Raw genomic sequence first — 20,071 nt, 5'->3', positions numbered from 1 at the left:
ACTTGTGGGCCCAGAGCACCTGCCTCTGAGTGAGGGTGGGTAGCCAGGAGGGAGCATAGCCCTGCCCTGTCCCTGTCAGAGAGCAAAGGGCAGCTGTCACTTCCCCCTGCCACAGGGCTTCTTCAAGGTACCTTGGTGGAGAATTCGTTTCTGGCATGGAATAGTGAGGTTGTGATTTGTTGTTCATAAAGAATAAGGAAGAGGGAAAATTAAAGTCTGGGATCTAAGCAGGTGCGCCCATCATCAATACTTTTGTTTTCTTTCATGAAAGGAGCCCATACCTTTGTGCCATCTATTACTACACTTTGCATTTTTTTGTAGCATCTGCATCCAAAAGACTCACAAATCTCTTTTGAAAAGATGTTATGAAGTAAGGGACAGTGCTATTTTGCTTTAATAGTGAATCTTTCCAAACCCTTCACACAGTTGACTCCCGTGAATGCCTTTGGATTTCATTGACAGCTGAGTGAGAAATATTCCAGAGAGGAGATTCCCTGCAAAGAACTATATTATAATCCATAAATAAAGAGCAGAAAATGTATCAAATCCATTTTCAGGAGTCGAGAAACAGAAAAGGCATCATGACTCCTTTTCTGTTTTTCACTCTGAACAAGTAGTTTTTAACTTTCTCCCAAGAAACAATTCTTTTCAATTCTAGGAAACCCAGCAGAGAACAAGGAAAGTCTCAGAAGCCCTGAGTTTCACATTTTCTTTACAATTCCTGTACACCCTTATAAAAGGTTTAGCTTGACTCTGATGCCAGCAGAGGGAATCTGAGATCTGATCTGCTCCTAGTTGTCAATGAAATAAAGATTTTTCAGACACTGATCAAATCTCACACCGCTTCACAGAAGTTTCCATGAAAAAGTCAGAGCCCGTTACCATTTCCAGTTAGTCAGCGTCTCCTTTCCGTTGGTAGGCTTGCCGCTAAACACGGGTACCACGATAAGCTTAGCGATGGAGATTCTGGCCGTGGTCAGACATTCCACAGGTGTCCTTCATAAATGTCAGAGACAAAATTGACTATCCCTTGGAGGTTGGGGTTTTCAGGGCTAAAGCCCTAGACACATTCATCACAGAGGCAGGCAAGATGCCACCGTCCCAAAACAGAGCCAAGCCGAGAGTGCTTAGTTCCATTAAGATCTTGCAGCAATCTAGTAATCAGGGGCTCTAAAGTGGAAATCGAGCATTACTGTAGAAAGGTCATTATGGGAAGTAAAATCACAGACATTCAGCTTCAACTCATGGAGGTGGATGGTAGAACTGCAGCCGTTTTCTCTGGACTTTTTACTGTGAAAGGAAATCAAATTATTCCAGGAGGAAAATATGCTGTGGTTTTTCTTTTCTGAGGAAAACACAATTTGCTCTCTCCTATTATGTTTGACTGAGGTCAGAATTGACATTGTTGCCAGTGCGTCTGGTATTAGAAGTCTCGAGTAAGCCTTTAAATAATGGCAAGTTAAAATACTGAGGTGACACAGAAAACCCCAAAGATTTTCCTTTTAGAGCTAATATGAATCATTCATTTATTTCAGTAGCCTGAGACATTTATGTATAAACACACTTAGAAGAATTAATGATATTATATATCACATGAGTCATTTAAAACCTCATATGCTTTCATTAGAAAGTCTGACCTTTAACCTGGTTCAGTCAAGCAAATGCTTCATGATTTGAGTGTTTTCTGTATTTTAATGCTAAGTCCAAAACTTCTTTCTTAAATGTTTCTTTTTACCTCAATTTTTAGCTTTGTCTAAAGCATTTGGAATTTCTCTATCACTCACTGAAAATATCCATCAGGAAGAACCAATAAAACTCAGAAAGCTTATGCCACCCAAACAGAACATTCTTAGAGAAGTCCAGACAGTGATTAGTGACAGTTTAGGTTAAGCTGCTGTAACAGAGACACCAAAATACAGTGGTTTGAACAAAATGAAATTGTATTTGTCTTTCATGAAACAGTTCAGAGATACACTTTTAGGCCATAATACCATCCAAGACCAAGATTCTATTGATTTTTTTTTCTTCCCTCTGCATCTCCTGGAAAGGAGTCTTCCAATATGGTCAAAATTTAATCCCCAGGATACATCTGGGCCCCAGCCAGCTAGTAGCTGGAAAGATGGAAAATAGAAGGTGAACAGTTTCCCCTTAAAGAAGTGGCACAGTAGTTGCCTGATCACTTCTGCACACATTCTATTGGCAAAGAAACATTCTGATACACTGTTGCAAAAAACCTGGAAAAAGTCATCTCTAGCTGGGAAGCTATGTGCCTAGCTGAAATTCAGAGTTCTCTTCCTGAAGGAAAAGGAGAGAGGATGCCAGGGGCAACTGTAGGCTCTGCCACAGAGAGTCTTCCCTGAAGAGCTATAGGGGGCACTCTTCCCAGATGTCCATGGCTCACCAAACCAAGTTCCATGCTCACATCAGTTTGGGTATCACTGGATTAAAGAAAATGTTCTTCACAGGCAGACTTTCCAGAGCACCAAATTCACTAATGTTTGAACTCTGTGAGGGCAGAATATCTTTGCTCCACTTCCTAAATCGGTGTGACCAGCACCCATGTTTTAAAGGCCAACTCTCAGGGCTAAGTCTTCGTAGAACACATTCTGGGAACCTCTACTCTCGAATGCTCTATTAAATTCATTAATTTAGTTACACATAAAATTCAACCAGGTGAAAACGAAAGTATTGCCATGTTCACACATAGTTCTCTCAGAGCTTCACAGCTACAGACTGCATATTTGAGTTCAGAGGTCACCGCTAAACACGGTACCACAATAAGAGTAGCAATGGAGATTCTGGCCGTGGTCAGATAACTGATAAGTTCAGGACACCATCTTGCTTTTCCTATAAAAAGGGGGAAAGAATGAAAGATCAGATAAATGTAAATGTTAGACCTCACACATAGGGACTATCCAGTGGGTTTAGGGTCCATTCCACTCTAAGTCACTAAGTCTAGAGAACCAGGTTCATAGGGCCACAAATCAAACAGTTCCAGACCTGGAATGTCAGCTAAAAGTGTCTATGATGCCAAACCAATGCCTTTCAACACACCATGCTACAGGGCTGTGCCTGCTCGGTAGAGCCCTGGGTTATCACCTGTGCACACACTGCTGGGGTCCATAGGGAGGCACTGGAGGCTGGAGGGCATGACCTTTGCTCTGTAGGCCCACACCACCAAGACCAGTTCACAAAACAGACCACGAGCAGAGTGATCACTGAGGGAAGTCAAGAGTCTAAGGCACTCTTGGATCATCATTCAAGAAATGAATGCCCAGCCGGGCACAGGAAGGTGCATGCCTGTAAGCCCAGTGGCTCCGGAGGCTGAGTCAGGAGGGTCACAAGTTTAAAGCCAGCCTCTGCAATTTAGCGAGGCCCTAAGAAACTCATTGAGACCCTGTCTCAAAATAAAAAGGACTGGGGCTGTGAGTCAGGAGTTAAGCACCCCTGGGCTCAATCCCCAGTACCAAAATGAAAGAAAGAAGAAAGCAAGAATGGCAGGAAGGAAAAAGTAAGGGAGGGAGGGAGGAAGGAGAGAGAGAGAGAGAGAGAGAGAGAGAGAGAAGGAAAAAAGGAAGGGAGGGAGGGAGGAAGGGAAAGGGGGAGGGAGGGAAATGAACGCCTAATTGTGCCTCCTGAAGAATGGATTTTATATCATCTGTTCATCTCTGATTATCTCCATCAATAGGTAGTTTTCTTCAAACTGAAAGGGCACCATTTGCTAAAGCTGTGTAAAAGAGACTTTGGAACCTTCCAGAAGAGGCTTCAAATCCCACCTTCACATTTCCGGGTATTGCAACTTAGATCCAGCTATCTAATGCATGCCTCAGTTTCCTTATCTATCATATAAAGATTTTAATATTTGCTTCACAATTTTTAATATGTATTTTTTTAGTTGTAAATGGGACACAATATTTTTATTTCAACTTTTTGTGGTGCTGAGGATCGAACCCAGTGCCCATGTGTGCTAGGCAAATGCTCTACCACTGAGCCCCAGCCCAGCCCCAGCCCTCACAATGTTTTTTGATAATAAAACAGAAAGTGGTAAAAAAAAAAAAAAAAAAAGTGCCTGGCACAGTGGCTGGCATACAATAGAGGTCCTAAAAATGTTGGTGACTTTCATTCTTACCACTCTTCCCCAACAGTGACTAAGAACACGGCATCACACATCCACACCTATAAGCTAGTCCCTGCTCTGCGTCTTGTTGCTGTGTGATCTTTAGCCAGTTATTTAATCCCTTTAAGATTCTGTTTCCTCATCCATAAACTGGAGTGTTCATTGAACTGACTAGATTATTAAGGAGGAAATGTAATATGAATAAAGCAGTAGTATACTGGCTGGCATATATCGTATTTCATTAAAACCAAGGTTTCATCAATTTTAAGACACTTCCTGATTTTAGAAGATATTTAAATAGGGGGGAAATATGTGCATCATAGAATTGATAAACTATGGCAGTAAATACTTATTAAATATTATTAAGAAGCCTTGTGTGAAAACCCACATCTGAAGTTTACAGAAATTGGAAAGATCATCAGCAGCCCTAGTCTCAGAAGGTAAAATGGAATGAGGAGAGTCAGCACTCAGGCCACAACGTGGTAAGGCTGTGGAAAAGCAGAGGTTTACTCCTGGAGCGCAGGTACCAGGGAGGCTGTGGTAACTGGGCTCTAGGATGACGGAAAGGAAAAGCCTCCCAAAGAATTGACTCATAAATGAGGGGGCTGAAAAAGGAACAAAGAGTCTAACAGCTAGGAAAGGACATTCCAGACAGAGGAGAAAGCAATTGCAAAGTAATCACCAGCATGGGGAACAAGAGATAGCTCAGCACTAGTGGAATGCAAATTGCTTTCATCCTGAATGAGAGAGTTCACAAAAATCCACATGGCCAGCAAAGATAAGCCCTCTCCCTTCCCCGGGGGATGGCTTCCAAGTAAGGGAATTTAAATCCACTCAGAGAAAATCATCACATAAACGTATCTAATCGCCTAACCCTGTGGGATAATACGGAGGAGATGAATGAAATCCCTGGGGCGAAAAGAAAAATAGACTTGGAGAGCCTGCTTCCTAGAGAGACGTGTGCACTCATCAAAGATCCGAAGATGACAAATCGGAGTGTCCTTCACGTTTCCAAGAGACTAATCCTCAACAAATCTATTAGCAAAGAGCTCATTCCTTTAAAAAATATGAATTTAAGCACATCTTATTTCTAGTCTAAGTTTTAAATTTTGCTTTACTGTCATAATAATGACTTCAGCTTTCTGCTTTTTTACCAGCTTTTTTACCACACTGAGTTTTATTCCATCAGTTTCTAAAAAACATCAACTGGAATTTGTACACATTCTGAGGAATTGCATCTTTTACAAACAGAAAGAAATACACCGTAGATCTCAACTATTTGGAATCAGAAGACAACCAGTCTTTGTTTTAAAATTGTCAAAAGAAAAAGAAAAATTTCCTCAAAAAAGGACGAGATAAAAGGGATACATTCTTTTTAAAAATATATTTATTTTTTTAGTTGTAGTTACACACAATATCTTTATTTTATTTATTTATTTTTATGTGGTGCTGAGGATCGAATCTAGGCCCTCACACGTGCTAGGTGAGCACTCAACCGCTGAGCCACAACCCCAGCCCAGGAATACATTCTTATATTAATAAAATCAACAATCTTCATTGAGCTCTTTGGTATAGAATATGGAACAACCTCCCAGAGTTTCTGTTGTACTATTGAAATAGTCTACCTTCAGTCTTTCACATACACCTGCATAAACACTAAAGAACCAAAAAGAAAAGTGAACGCTACTCATCAAAAGCACACTGGCAAATGCTTTTTGCTTTTAGACACCTTGTCTGTTATTACCCAAGACGGGAGTGCTGAGATTTCCCCAAGACGTTACCAGGGTCACCCCTAGGTGTGTAACATTGCTGTGTGGTTAGATTCCAGCAATGGACAGGGCAGTCAGAACTCAATGCCAGGAAGCGTCCGTGGTATTAGAAGATAAACTCTGGCACAGCAAGGCTTTCAAAAGTTTACTTAAGCAGATAGCAATTCCTGATTCGGGCAGCTGCAATCCAGACATGCCTCAGGGGCTCCGTTGAAGGGCTAAAGGGAGGCTTTTATAAGGTGAACACAGACACAAGAGAAGGAAAATGTTTGTTGGGTGAAGTGGAGCCATAGCCTTATTTGGATCATTCTAATGGAAAGTCCCTTGTTAGAGGTTCGTCTTCCATTTCTGATCGGCTAAGTTTAAATTTCATTTTCCTAAAATCTTATGACCATTCACACTGAGTTGGGGAGGTTTGCTTACATAGAATCTACCCAGGTCTCTGGAGCTGCCTTGGACTAATAGCGTCTGTAAGGGAGAATTTCTTTTTTTTCTTCCTCACCCCTCACCAGTTCTTGGTTGGAATGGCCCTGTAGCAGAAGACACATTAACAAGAGGATACAATTTATTAGCATGCAGCACTCACTGTGCAAGAAAAGCTTGACAAAAAGTCACCCAAAGCAGTGGCTTAGAGTTCTGACTCATAAAACATCAGCAACAAAGGACAATAAATTTGTGGAGAAATAACAGGAAAAGGAACAGGCTTTAGGCTCCCGAGCCATGAGACTGTAAGAGACTGAACCCCGGGGGGATGCAATCAGAGGAAGGTCGGTGTGCAGATTCCTCAGTGCCCTCTCTGGGCTGGGTCTAGAGTTGTCTCCAGTGAAGAAGAATTGCACCCCACAGGCCACAGGTAGGCAGGAAAGGGAGAGGACAGAGAGAGTTTTTCCTCCACGTGCTACTTCTTAATTGCCTTCTGCTCAAAAATATTTTCTTATGTCAAAGAGGCATGTTCTGGGTGACACAATCCAGCTGCAGTCACCTCTCAGTTGATTATTTAAAATAAAAAGTAAATGAAACATGCCGTGCAGGTGGGTCCTGCCTGTGGAGATGGCATTTGAGAGGCTACTGATGGAATCCTGGAGCCCAAGAAACTGACACCAGTGATTTCACACACCTGTAGAGTCAGCCTGCCGTCTCCCAGGCCATTATCCCATCCACCTTCCAAAAACCTCCAAATATAAATACCCAGTTTCCAGCCCCGTTTTAAGCCCTCCTTGACTATCCCATTCTTCGCTGGAGTTATTTGACCCGTCACTGTGGAAGAGAGGAGACTCGGGGAATCAGGAGGAAAAGGACCTTCATGGTAAAGAAGGTGATTCTGCCCCAGGCCCTGGTCCCTGCTGGAGCATTTTCCACCCTAGCTTTCCTTGTGCAAGTATTGTGACGTCTTTGAAGGCTTTTTCAAAATAGTCTTTCTCTGTTTCAAAAGCCTCATCTCCCTCTCGCTCCCCTAATCTCCAATCACCGGTTGAGGTTTTTCTGCTTTAGCTCTCTTTCTCTTGCTTCTCTGCAAGAATTTCCTCAAATCCCCAATACCCTCCTCTGCTATGTTTAGGTTCCTGAGCAATCAGCTGGGGGCGACATGTAATGATTTGCAGCTTTACAACTTTCTTCACAGACTATTTTAAGAGAGATTTTTATGTCACAGAATTGAGCTGTTACAGACCAAGAGAAAGAATTTTACCTCTGTCATTAAACCCTTGCCTGGTGCAGTGGGTCTCCGTGGGTGCCCACTCCTAGGGTCATGTCAGTGCTGAACCTGAGACCCAGGTAGGTTGAAGAAACAAGAGCCTAAAGATGTAAGTGAGCATGAAAAATTAACAGAGAATCAACAATGAACTAAATATTTGACTTAGGAAAACTGTTTTTAAAAACAATGATTACTCTTTTAAAGCAGAAAAAAAACAGAAGAAAGCAAGATATACTTAATTAATTTTTCCATAAGGTCTGGTGCAGGCAGTGTAGGGAAGGATAAGTAAGCACATGGGAGGTAAACAATGGATAAGGGTGAAGGGGAGAGAGCAGGGGAAGAGCAGTGCAGGGATCCAAGGGCCAGAGGAGGTCTGCCCCGTTGGAATCCAGAGGCTGTTGCTCTCTCCATAGGCATTCTGCTTAAAAAAAAAAAAAAAAATCCTTGGGAAAGGTTATCTTCCTTGTTGTGAATGTCTGTTTCTTTTTTTCTGACGTCCTCAAGAGAACAACTAGAAATTTTTCATTAATGTGAATTAATTGTCTTTGCCTAGAGACCACAGAAGATGTTCGTCATTATTTCCATTGTCTATACATTATTTCCTTTGTACAGACTCAGGACTGTGCAATTTACCCAAAGTCAAATAGCTGACTGGAGGCAGAGCCTGTCTGAAGCTGAATTATGAACAGGAAGCTATCTTAAAGGATATACTTTCAAAGTTATAGCACAAGGTTAATTTTCTATTGTTCACAACAAAAGTTATCAACAATGTAATAGCTTATAACAACAGGTGCTTATGACGTCACAGTCATGTAAATGAGAAGTCCTGGAGTTGCTCAAGTGGATTCTCTGCTCCGGTTCTCACGTTCAAGCTGCTGGCCTGGCTGAATTCTCATCTGGAGCTCATTCAGGCCTCTGGCCAAATTCAGTTCCTTGCAGGACTGAAGTTCCCATTTTCTTGCTGACCATGGGCCGAAGGTCAGTTCCTAGAAGTTCTCAGGTCCTGGACACCTGGCTTGCTCCATCCTCAGCCCGCGGTGGAGCCTCTCCCTTGCTTTGAAGAACTTGGTGTCTACCTGCTGCTTCTTCCGTTGCCCAGCAGATCTGAAAATCAGGTGGTGACTTCACTTTGTCTCTGGGGCTAGCAGCTCAGCCCTGACTCAGGGCCAGCCTCCTGGTATCCTTCAAGACAAAATCCCTCCATCTTGTAGCAACAGAGTGAAGGGAAAGCAAGAAATGAAAGATGGAGACCTGGCAGAGATCCACATGAGAGTTGACTGTCAGAGCTGACAAAGGCCCTCTCTCTATAGGAGAGAGAGGCAAAACAGGCGTGGGTTCTGGGCTTTTATAGGGGAGGCTCAGGAACCAGAGGGGAGGACTAATGTGGATGCAGGTGGTTGAGGGTTGGGTTGGTATGAGGAAGTGGTGAGCCTTTCTCAGGAAGGCCCTTGGGCGGGAAAGCAAAACTTTTTTCCTTAAAATGGCAGCTGTCACTTAAGATGGCCTTCTAGGTGCTAAGCAAGGACCTTACACAGAGCCCATGTCTCTCAGCCATTCTACTTGCCTTCCACCCAGGCCCCGTGGTCTGTGTCCCCGATTTACAAAGAAGGGGAGGAAGGGGGATTGACTCTACAGGTGATAATGTCAGCCCTCGTTCATCTAGTCTCAAATGTCCTTTCTTGTTTTTCTCTTTCCCTCTCATAAAAATAAACCCTGTACCACTTCTCACAGCAAGTACTAAACTCAGAGAATATCTCTACAGAACATTGTTACAAAACAAATTTATCAAGTTCATAATATATGATTTTAATACTGTAGATGCTAAGGCTTTACAAATTCTATTAAATATTAAATATTAAATGGAATTAATATTAATTTTATTTACAGAAATGTATAAGAATATTAAAAAACCCTTTGGAAAAGTTGAAAATCAACACCCTTTTCTCTTCTCCTTAAAAGTAGTTATAAAATTAATGCCTCCAAAAGTATGGCATGTTTTATTAACAAACTTTTTAAAATTTTATGTACGTATATATTTTGTGGTCCTGAGGATTGAACCCAGCAGTATTCCACCTCTGAACTACACCCTGCAGCCCCTTGTTTTGAGACAGGGTCTCCCTAAGTTGCTGAGGCTGACCTTGAATTTGCCATCCCCCTGTCTCAGCCTCCCGAGGGCTGGGATTAGTCATGTATCACTATGCCCAGGTTTTGCTTCATTTTTTTTTTTAATGCAAACTTTCACTTTTAAATTTTCACAAAAGAAAATATTCAAAGAGTGTCACTAATTGTTTACCACATTAGATTCTCATTGTGATACAGGCAGGACTATCTTAGCAGGCACTGAGAATGGAATCTGCCCAAGGATCTATGAGTTGACAAGGACAAGGAAAGAAAAGAGAGGACAGAAGGACAGGGAGAAGAAGAAGAGAATGCAGAGAACACAGAGGGGCCATCAAGAAGAGAACACTGACAGACATTAAGAAAAGAGGCAAAGATAGTGAAACCGTCAGGCCTCGATGGACAACTAAAACTATTTGTTGGCTGGATCTTCTGTTTGTGTACCTGGGGATATTCACAAATAGTAAATACAATTGTAAATCTATCAGGTTAGCACTCCAAGAAATTTGTATATTAAGTCAAAAATTCACTCATCTAAATCCCAAGGTTTGAGCCTCAAGATTCAGGCATAAATACAATGAAGGGACTTGCAGAATCCATTGTCAGTGTGGAGCTGCCCTTTAGATATCTCCATCCACAGTCAGTCGTGTCACTTTAAAGAGTAGGAAATCATGCCTTTTCAAACAACAGAGTAAAATCCCTGTGGCTTGCCTCCTGGGAATGTGATTACAGTTCCTGAAGAATGAAAATGACACTAGGTCAGTGTCATCCTTTCAATAGCACTTGGGAGGGAGGTGGAGAAGGGTGCAGGCAGCCAGGGCAAGAGGGCCAGGGAGGTAGTGGGGCAGGCCCAGGCCAAAGGAGCATGGAGGGGGCTTCCAAAGAGGTCCACTTCCTGTTTGGTGAACATGCTCATGGACATAAGCGGGGGACCCAATCAGACGGACATGACCATACTCATGTCCCTAAGCAGGAGATACAACAGGAAAACCAAAATAGATGCATGGACACAGGGGGCACTGATCAATAGTAGTGAGGAGGGGTGGACAGGGGAGAGAGAAGGAAAAGAGGGAAGTCCGGAGATCATAAATAGAACAGGCTAAAACCTCCCCCCTCCCCCGTCAGACTCCCCGCTTTAGGGCCCCTTCTTTTCTGTCTGTCTCTGTCACTTTTGCAATAAACCTAGAGCTTGCTTGCTATCTCTGTGTCCTGTCCTTCTGTCCTTTGCTGAGCACAGACAATGAACCCAACACAACTAGATGGTAACATCTGTAACCTAACTATTCTCAGAGGAAGCAAAAAGAACAGACAATCTAATCCTTTCCTTCTTCCAGTTGTGCACAGGTCTGTGGTTTTTCACACACTCATCCATCATTTTGATGTAGGTTTGCCAGGGCTGCCACAACAAAATTGTATAGACTTTGGTGGCCTGAGCAACAAAATTTATTTGCTCACAGTTCTGTAGACTAGAGCTCTAAGACCAGCTCTATACCAGGCTCTGAACCAGCACGACTGGTTACTTGATTCATAGAAGCCAGTTGATGTCCTGTCGGGGTCTGCTGTGTCCACATGGGTCTTAGCCAGCAGAGCTGAAACTGCACACCTCTCCATTTCCCCACCAGCCCCTGGCGTCCACTACTGCACTCTGCTGAGTAGGGCCATTACAGGCACCTCAGGTAAATGGAGTGGAACCAGGAAGCATTCTTCTGTGTCTCGTTTGTTTCATAGCAAACGGTCCTCCGGGTTTGAGCACATTGTTACAAAGCTGAATTCCTTCCTCTATCAAGTTGAATCACATTCCATTACACATACGCACGTTGTGGTTATCTGCTCCTCTTCAATGGACATTTGGGCTCTTTCCATATCTTGGCTATTATGAATGCTACAATGACCACAGAAGTGCAAACAGCTCTTCAAGATCTTCATTCCAGGGGGCTGGGGCTGGGGCTTAGAGGTAGTGCGCTCACCTAGCCCACACGAGGTGCTGGGTTTAATCCTCAGCACCACATAAAAAATAAGATAAATAAATAAAATAAACATTTTAAAAGAAGATCTTCATTCTAATGATTTGGGATATATAGTCAGAAATAGGATTGTTAGATTGTATGATAGTTCTACTTTTGATGTTTTGAGAAATCTCCATATTGTTTTCTATAGCTGCTATACCAGTTTACATTTCTACCAACAGGGTATAAGGGTTCTGATTTCTCTCACCAACACTTTTTATCCTTTTTAAAATAACATCCCTCCTAATGGGTCTGAGATGATCTATCTAATGTTGTTATATCCTATTTAGGTTTGGATCTAAACTGTATCCTAAAGGATCATGTGTTGAAGGCTTGATCTCCCCATGAGGAACTCATGTTTGATTCAGGTGTCTGGGGCATGCCCTGGGAGGATAAACATTGTACCCTGCTCCCTCCTTGCCTTCCCTCTGCTTCCTGGCTGCCAGGAGGTGAGTGGCTTTGTCTCAATCTACCACTCTGCCATAAGGTTCCCCCTCACCTCAGGCCTGAAGCCACAGAGTCAGTCAGCCACAGACTGAAACCGCTGAAATCGAGAACCAAAATAAATCTTTCCTCCTCTAAGTTGATTTTCTCAGGTATTTTCTATCAGCAACAGAAAGCCAATTGACACAACACTGGTCTTGGCAACAGTTTCATGGAAATGACCTCCAAAGCACAAGCCACAAAACCAAAAATATATCAGTGGGTCTACATCAAGCTAAAAGGCCCCACACGGCAAAGGAAATAAATCAACTGAGTTAAAAGGCAACCTAGGGAACGGGGGAAATATTTGCAAACCATGTACTATAAGGGTTGATCTCCAAAATACATAAGAAACCCCTGTAGCTCAGCAAGCAAACAAACAAAAACAGAATTTAAAAAAATGGGCAAAGAACTTGAGAGATACTTCTCCAAAGACACACAAATAACCAACAGGTGTATCAAAAGATGCTCAACATGATTGACTATCAAGGGAATGTGCTTATTTTTATTTAACCTTTGTAACAGGAACAGTAATTCCTGTGTGAGGAAATTGAAAGGAAAGCTTAAACCTGGCAGATTCAAATGCACGTTTCCTGACGTTGGCCCACTCCTGCCCTCTGGTGGCAGTTTTTAAAACATGTGGGCGGTGGCAAGGACATAAATAAAATATGGAAAATACAAAGAAAAATCATGAGATGCTGTCCTTGTAATGTACACTAACTTTTTAATTGTTGGTTGTCTTGCCTCCACAGGGATTTTTGTCTCCTCTTGGTATCAGTATACTGAAATAAACAATGCAGGGAATTCCAGGAGTCATATAATCACTCCAGAGAAATTATAGCACGTGGATTTTGTTATTTTTTCCTTTACCTCTAGATCACAAGGTTTGGTGATATCCATATCCATGTCTATGTGTCATAAATGTGGCCTTCTGTCTAAGTTATGGTAAAATACTTATACCATAAAATGACCATCTCGATCATTTTTAAAAATACAGTTCAACAACATAAAGTGCATTTACATAGCTATGAAAACAGGAAAAAAAGTAATTTAAAAAAGAATTACAGAAAATTCAAGATGGCTGAACAGAGGAAGGCTGCATTGATTTGTAACTTGGGATTCAGGCAGGGGAGTACTGATTCTCCCAAGGTGAGTGAAGAGGGGAATTCACTGAAATTCAGTACTGAACAGAGTCGCTTAGAGACTCAGAAATTCAGGTGCACTGAACAAAGAACAAGAAAGTACTTTGGAGCCAAGCAGGTTGCAGCAGCAACAGCAGTGCCAGTTCACCCCAGAGAAGGAGGATAACAGAGAGAGACACAACAGACAGATTTGGCATGGAAAAACTGGTGGAAGAGAAAAGCAGGCTGTGCTTAGCTGACCCAAAGGCTGCGCGTGACCTGGTGTCTGAAAAAGTGATCTGTAGTGCTCCACAGGCAAGCCACAGCTGAGCAGCTGCCATCTTGGGAAGGCCCTGCTACAGCTTGCTCCTGTGGGAATTTGGGAGATCATAGAAAACATTGCCACTCTCCTAGAGAGTACCTGCCCTGTGGCCTGCGGTGCACCCAGCGAACATGAGTGACACGGGAACAGAGAAGGTCCTACCCAGGGGAATCCTAGTCAGAAACACAGAAGGGAGTCTCCTTGCTTCTCTCTGGCAGCTCGTGGGAGATGCTGATGAGGGTCTGGAAACTAAACACGCAGGTGTGTACATCCAGGGGTTAAGCCTAGGATGGCCGTCGTCATGGGTAGCATAGTGTGTGAGTTCTGTGGGGGGCTGGCTCCCCTTCCCAGTGAGTGGGCTCTTGGGAGGCTTCTGAGATCCAGACTCCCAGCAGAGGTCAACATCTGGTCAACCCCAGGGTTGTGTTGATCTAACCTCTTCTGAACAGATACCACCCAACCAGGTCCCTAAGGCCTAATTAGACCTAAGCCCCAGCCTACAGAACTCTTCCTGTAGGACTCTGCTGCAGTCCCTCCCCAGGAGGACATCAATCTGGTCTGTGCAAACTCCAATCAAGAATACCTCCCATTCCGTCCTACCTCATACTGGTGAGAAGGGAAGCTGAGCGCCATTTCAACTAGCTTCTGTCTTAGGCCACTTCAACTGGCAGCTCAGTGAGCAGCACACAGAGAGGAATGGTTTATGAATCTCCAGTTCCCTTGCATCATATATACGCCTCCTCCCTCCACCCCGTTCCCTCTCTCTCTTCCTCTCCCTTCTCTTTTCTCTTCTCTCTCCCTCTTTTTTCTCTTCTCTCTCTCTCCCTCTTCCTCTCTCCCTCTCTCCCTCTCTCCATGGACCAAGAAGAAACACAAGAAGGACAGTCAGGTATGTGCAGTGATCATCCAACCTTGTCAACAGTTCCGACCACCTCAATGGAGACCGTTCTTTCATTTTTGATAATAATCTTTTCCCTTGTATGAGCGTGTGTGTTCTTCCTCTGCTCATTAATTCATATGCATATGTGTCTCCTTTTTCCCATTTTTAGCTTTTTTAAGATATTTTTCTTTGCCTTGTCTTTTGAGGGTTAGGTGTTTTTTTTTGTTGTTTTTGTTTGTTTCACATGTTTCTCTTTCTCTACTTTCTTCTACTTTACTTCTTGTTCTTTCTCTCACCCTTTCCTCTTTTTTTCTATTTATATTTTCTCCTCCTTTGCAGACATCATTGCTACATCTCTTCTGCTTTTTCTCTGTTCATATTTTAAACATCCTAAACTTTTTTTTTACTTTTTTTCTTTTATTTGAATAAATCATATTTTTACTATCTCTTGGAACTATAACTCCTGCCCCTACTGTGTAGTAGTTATTAGTACCATGGGTGGCACAGTTGACACCTAAGGTTTACTTTAATGCCAGGATAGTTAGTAGCTCTCTTTGCTGTTGGCAATTGACGACCCTACCATTCCTGTTTTTGTGGTGACTGGTGTTGTAGATGTCATAGTAGGTGCTGGATATTTATTTAGATGCTATATGTTATTTTCTTTGGTTGATCTATTGTTTGTTTCCCCTTATACTGTGATGTGCTGGGAATCTATAGGAACACTACAAGTTCATAGGGTAAACACTCTGCTGCTGAATTAAACTCAGCCAAGAGACACCTTATTCAACACACAAATTAACAACACTCAAATTTCAGCGATACTTTAATACAAAGAAAAAACACACAAAAATACCAAACTAATGACCAGGCCCCAAGGAGAAAGGCTGGGATTGAGGACTCAATTCCTACTCATGGACATCCAGTCTATAGCAAAAACAGAGATAATTAACGCAAAGGCTGAGGATACCACACCTACAATGGGTCTTTAACACTTTGGTCAGAGAAAGTTATGCCCTAAAATGGTCACACATAATAGTGAAAGAGAAATCCATCCTAATAGATGCATAAAACTTAACACAGACAATCAAGAAATATGAAAATATAAGGCAACATGCCTTCTAAAGTTCATAATTCACCAGCAACTGACTCCAAAGATATTGAAATGGATGAAACATCAGAAAATAATTCAAAAGAATGACTATAAAGATGATCAATGAATTTCAAAAAAACACAGAAAAGTAACTGAATGAATTAAGGAAGTTGGTACAGGGTAGGAATGAAATATTCAAGAGTGAGATAGAGATACTGAAAAAGAATCAAATGGAAACCTTGGAAATTAAAGACACAATAAAGCAAATAAAATGTTCAGCTGAAGGTCTCTAATAGAATAGATCATTCTGAAGACAAAATTTCAGACCTGGAAGACAAAGTGGCTAACCTTGAATATTCAGAGAATATTAAAGAAAAGAAAATAAGACCATAACCAGAATATACAAAAAACTCTGGGATGACATTAAGAGACCAAATTTAAGAATCACTGGAATTAAAGAGGGTTGTGAGATAAAGACTAATGCATGGATAACCTCTTCAGGGAAATAATAGAGGAAATTTTTTTCAAAACTTGAGGATAAGATGGACATCCAGATACACAAGGCATTCAGAACCCAAAATAAACAAGATCAAGAAACTGTTCATAATACATTACAATTAAAATTCCCAACATAAAGAACAAGGACAGAATTTTAAAAGCCTCAAGAGAAAAAAGTCAAGTTACAAATAAAAGCAAACTAATCAGAATTAATTCTAGTTTTTCAGCACAAACTCTAAAATACAGGAAGGCTCAGAATAATGTTCCAAATCCTGAAAGAAAAAAAACTGTCAACCAAGATTGCTGTATCCATCAAAGCTATCTAGAATCGAAGAAATAAAAACCTTCCAAGATAAGCAGAAACTAAAAGAATTCATGCTACTAAGCCAGCACTACAGAAAACACTTAATGAAATACTTCACACAGTAGAAATCAAGAACAAACCCGAGTTCACAAATGAGCAAATAAATGAACATTTGAAGAACAGCAAAACAAATGGGAAACAGGATCAAATCAAATGTTATGAATAAGGTAAAATGGTAGAAATAAATAAACATTTCTCCAGAAAAAACATTGAATGTAAATTGTCTCAACTCTTCAATTAAAACACATAAGCCAGCAGAATGGATTAAAAAATAATACTTAACAAGAGACTTACCTTACAGGCAAAGACAGATTAAAATTATTAAAAGATTAAAATTGATACACCATGAAAACAGAGCCTGAAATCAAGCAGGAGTAACTACGCTCATATCCAACAAAGTAGACTCCAAGCCAAAATTCATCATAAGAGACAAAAAAGGTCACATCATACTGGTAAAACGAACAATGCAAAAAAAACATATAATGATAGTAGTTATTTATGTCCCAAATGTTAGTTCACCTAATTTCATAAAACAGACATTATTCAAAGTGAATACTCAGATACATGATTACAAATATGTAACAATGAATCCTCCTTTATGTACAACCATAATGCATCACTAAAGAACATAGAAAAGGGATATTAAAAAAATTAATTAAGATCATTGCAAATAGCTCAGAGAGATATTAAAAACAAAAGCAAAAAATTACTTCAAATTTAACCACCAGACCAAACATTTTTTTTTTATTTCTATGAAAAACGCCCACAAATATCTAACCCAAACATTAGCTGTAGTCCCCATAACTGGTGGGAATCACCTATATGTTGATGCTGACTCTGAAGGCCCTGCCTCTTCAACTGCTTTCTGTTTCCAGTAGCTCTGCAACCTGGCCCGGATGGTCCTGGAGCCATCTCTTCACTGGAAGGTTGTCTTGTCATGGAATGATGAATGCTTAAGTCTTTTGTGCTATGCCAAAAGGAGAGTTACCTTTCTAACGAAGCACACCCATCTAAAACAATCACTGTTTTCTTTTTATTACTTTTTAGTTGTGGCTGGACACAGCACCTTTATTTCACTTATTTATTTTTATGTGGCGCGGAGGATCGAACCCAGGGCTCGCATGTGTGGGGTGAGCGCTCTACCGCTGACCCACAACCCCAGCCCACGATTACTGTTTTCTTTCAGAGAATTCTGAGGCTATCACTAAAATAATTATTAATGTTTTCTCTCTGCATGTATATTAATTTATTTCTAAGAAAAAATAAATAAACAGCATCAAATTTTTGGTGTCCCCAAATTACACAATTGTAGGGGCACCATCAACATTCTAGTCTTTGTCAAAGGGACCCCCTGAAGTTATGTGTCTCTGTATGAGGAGATCGTTAATACTACATTTATTACTTTTGTCAAAGGGTGAAATTGCTACATAATTTCTTCTTTATAGCTGAGTAACATTCCGTGTGTGTGTATGTGTGTGTGTGTGTGTGTGTGTGTGTGTGTACGAATGATAGATACATATATTCCCTCTAAAAACTAGAACAAGACAGGGATGCCCTCTTTTACCACTTCTCTTCAACATAGTCCTAGAAACCCTAGCCAGAGCAATTAGTCAATAGAAAGCAATTAAAGGAATACAAATAAGAAAAGAGCTCAAACTATACCTATTTGTCAGCAACATAATTCCATATTTAATAAAGTCAAAATATCTACTCAAAAGCTTCTAGAACTCATAAATGAATTCAGAAAAGTAGCAGAATATAAAATTAAGAGGGCACTCCTGTCTTGTTCTAGTTTTTAGAGAGAATGATTTCAATTTTTCTCCATTTAGAATGATGTTCACCTTGGGTTTAGCATTTATAGCATTTATAATATTGAGGTATTTCCTACTATCCCTAATTTTTCCAGTGATCATAACATGAATGGATGCTTAATATTGTCAAATGCTTTTTTCTACATCTATTGAGATAATCATGTGATTCTTGTCTGTAAGTCTATCAATGTGGTGAGTTTTGTTTATTGATATCCATGTATTGAACCCACCTTGTATTCCTGGGATGAACCCCACTTGATCATGGTGCCCTATCTTTTCAATATTTTTATGTGATTTTCAATATTTTATTAAGAATTTTTTCATGTCTGTTCATTAGGGATATTGGTCTGAAGTTTTCTTTCCTTGACGTATCTTTGTCTGACTTTGGTATCAGGGTGATACTAGCTTCATAGAATGAGTTTGGAAGGGTTCCCTCCTTTTATATGTCATGGAATAATTTGAGGAGTATTGGTGTTTGCCTTCTTTGAAGGTCTGGTAGAACTTGTCTGAGAATCTTTCTTGTCCTGAGCTTTTCTTTGTTGGGAGGCTTTTGATGGCATCTTCAATTTTATTGCTTGAAATTGATGTATTTAAATTTTCTACGTCCTTTTGTTTCATTTTGGGTAGGTCGTCTATCCCTAGAAACTTGTTGATATCTTTATGATTTTCTGTTTTATTAGAATACAGAGTTTCAAAATAGTTTCTGATTATCATCTGTGTTTCAATAGTGTCTGTGGTGATATTTTCTTTTTCATAATGAATTTTAGTGATTTGAGTTTTCCTTTCTCTCTCTCTCTCTCTCTCTCTCTCTCTCTCTCTTTCATTAGCTTGGCTAAGGGTTCATCAATTTTATTTAATTTTTCAAAGAACTAACTTTTGTTTCATTGAAACAGAATTTTTAATTTTTTTGTTGTGTTCAGCTCTAGTTTTAATAATTTCCTGTCTTCTCCTGCTTTTGGTGTTGATTTCTTTTTCTTTTTCTAGGGCTTTGAGACATAACATTCAGTTATTTATTTGGTGGCTTCCTATTTTTTTTTTTTAAAAGATAGAGTGAGAGGAAAGAGAGAGAGAGAGAGAGAGAGAGAGAGAGAGAGAGAGAGAGAGAGAGAGAGAATTTTTAATATTTATTTTTTAGTTCTCGGCGGACACAACATCTTTGTTGGTATGTGGTGCTGAGGATCGAACCCAGGCCGCACGCATGCCAGGCGAGCGCGCTACCACTTGAGCCACATCCCCAGCCCAACTTCCTATTTTTTTTAATGAATGAGCCCAACGCAATAAACTTTCCTCTTAGAACCACCTTCATAGTGTCTCAGAGATTTTGCTATGTTGTATCACTGTTCTAATTTACCTCTAAGTAGTTTTTTATTTCGTCCATGATTTCTTCAGCTATCCATTGGTCATTCAATAGTGTATTATTCAGTCTCCAGGTGTTAAACTAGCTTCTATTTTTTTATTTTATCATTGATTTCTAGTTTCACTCCTTTATGATCTGATAGAATGCAAGCTATTATCTCTATTTTTTTCCATTTGCTATGATTTGCTCTGTGACCTAAGGTGTGATTTATTTTAGACAAGGATCCATGTCCTTCGAGAAGAAAGTATATTGTTACTAATGGATGAAGTATTCTATTTATGTCTATTAAGCCTAAAATATTAATTGTATTTTTTAGTTCTATAGCTTTTTATTTTGTTTTTGTTTGGAGGATTTATCCAGGGATGTTAAAGTCACCCAGTATCATTGTGTTGTGGTCTATTTGATTCTTGAAATTGAGAAGTGTTTCTTTGATGTATGTAGA

This window comes from Spermophilus citellus, assembly GCF_964194105.1.
Source record: "Spermophilus citellus genome assembly, chromosome: 8".
In the NCBI taxonomy this organism is placed as follows: domain Eukaryota; kingdom Metazoa; phylum Chordata; class Mammalia; order Rodentia; family Sciuridae; genus Spermophilus; species Spermophilus citellus.
Note: the sequence above shows the minus strand (reverse complement) of the source record.